Source organism: Myotis davidii, unplaced genomic scaffold, assembly GCF_000327345.1.
Source record: "Myotis davidii unplaced genomic scaffold, ASM32734v1 scaffold1277, whole genome shotgun sequence".
NCBI lineage: Eukaryota > Metazoa > Chordata > Mammalia > Chiroptera > Vespertilionidae > Myotis > Myotis davidii.
In genome coordinates this window covers 387879-389302 of record NW_006290682.1, presented here as the reverse complement: position 1 = coordinate 389302, position 1424 = coordinate 387879, and positions in this window count along the sequence as shown.

Below are 1424 nucleotides of genomic sequence, written 5' to 3'. Positions count from 1 at the left end.
GCACCTCCTGCACGCTCCACAGTGGGATCAAGCCCGCAACCTGGGTATGTGCCTTTGACCGGAATCAAACCTGGGACCCTACAGTCCGCAGGCTGACGCTCTATTCACTGAGCCAAATTGGTTAGGGCTTGGTTGCCTCTTGCATAAGCTCTAACCAGGTCCCAGGCAGGGAAAGAACCTGCAACTAAGGTATGTGTCTTTGACCTGAATCGAACCCAGGACCCTTTGGTCCACAGGCCGATGCTCTATCCACTGAGCCAACCTGGCTAGGGCTTAAACCTATTTAAGTGTGAGTCCATGAAAACTGTTGTTGAGTGGGCATGATTCTCGGTGTTTCCTGCCCGCTTCCCACAGACAAAATTAAGCAGGTCAAAGATGATGCAACACTCACTTGCTGTTTTGAATATGTAAATATATATAACATTCCACATACGGTGAATATTTTTAATCTTTTTCTTTTAGCATACAGTATCTGGAAATTTTCTCCTCCTAACCATTTCTGCTTTGTACAAAGTTTTTGCTCAACATTTCATGTGCCATATTTACATATTATATTTAAAATATTTTTTATTTTAAAGGTGACAATGTGTTAGCTTGTCCTTTCATTACATAGCCTCAACCACTGCTTGGCCTACTTTTGTTTTCTTTGGATTTAAGCCCATCCTACTTTCCAGAAATGTCTCAAATACCCAGAGCTCATTTCTGCAGGCTTTAAAAAATATGTAATTTTTTATTTTCCACAATCTTCTTGCTACCATGAGAACGCCGACCACTTCCTGCTTAAAATTTGCGAGGGAAGTCCCTCTTTGCTGATCCAAGTTCCCATACATCCCCAGTTCTGCTTTTTCCTATGATCCTGCGAGAAGAAGAAAAGCCAGAAGTGTGAAGTGTTGCCAAGTGCTGGTTTGCATGAGACCGTGAGATGGTTCTTCATCTGGAAGAGTCAGGATGGTGTTCTTCCCGCACTTACCCCCTCCTCTCCTGCTGTTTCTCCCTGCTCCGGCTATAGTTGGTCTCCACGGTCACACCTGAGTTTCTATTTTCCCGATAGAGCCTGTTGTCATAAAACTTCATTTAAAAAGCTCTGTTTAGACAGACCATGACAAGGTTCACATACAAAAATGTGAAGTGCTTTCTTCTGAGAATGTGATGGGCATGGTTTTTTCCTCCCTAAGAAAAGCACCAGTGCCCATTCTTCCTCATTTCAGGACTTGATGTCAAACGTTAAGGAGAAGATGCCGGGCCGGTGTGGCTCAGTGGATGAGCATCAACCTAGGAACCAGGAGGTCACAGTTCAATTCCCGGTCAGGGCACATGCCCCGGTTGTAGGCTTGATCCCCAGTAGGGGCATGCAGGAGGCAGCCGATCCATGATGCTCTCTCATCATTGATGTTTCTATCTCTCCTTCTCCCTTCCTCTCTGAA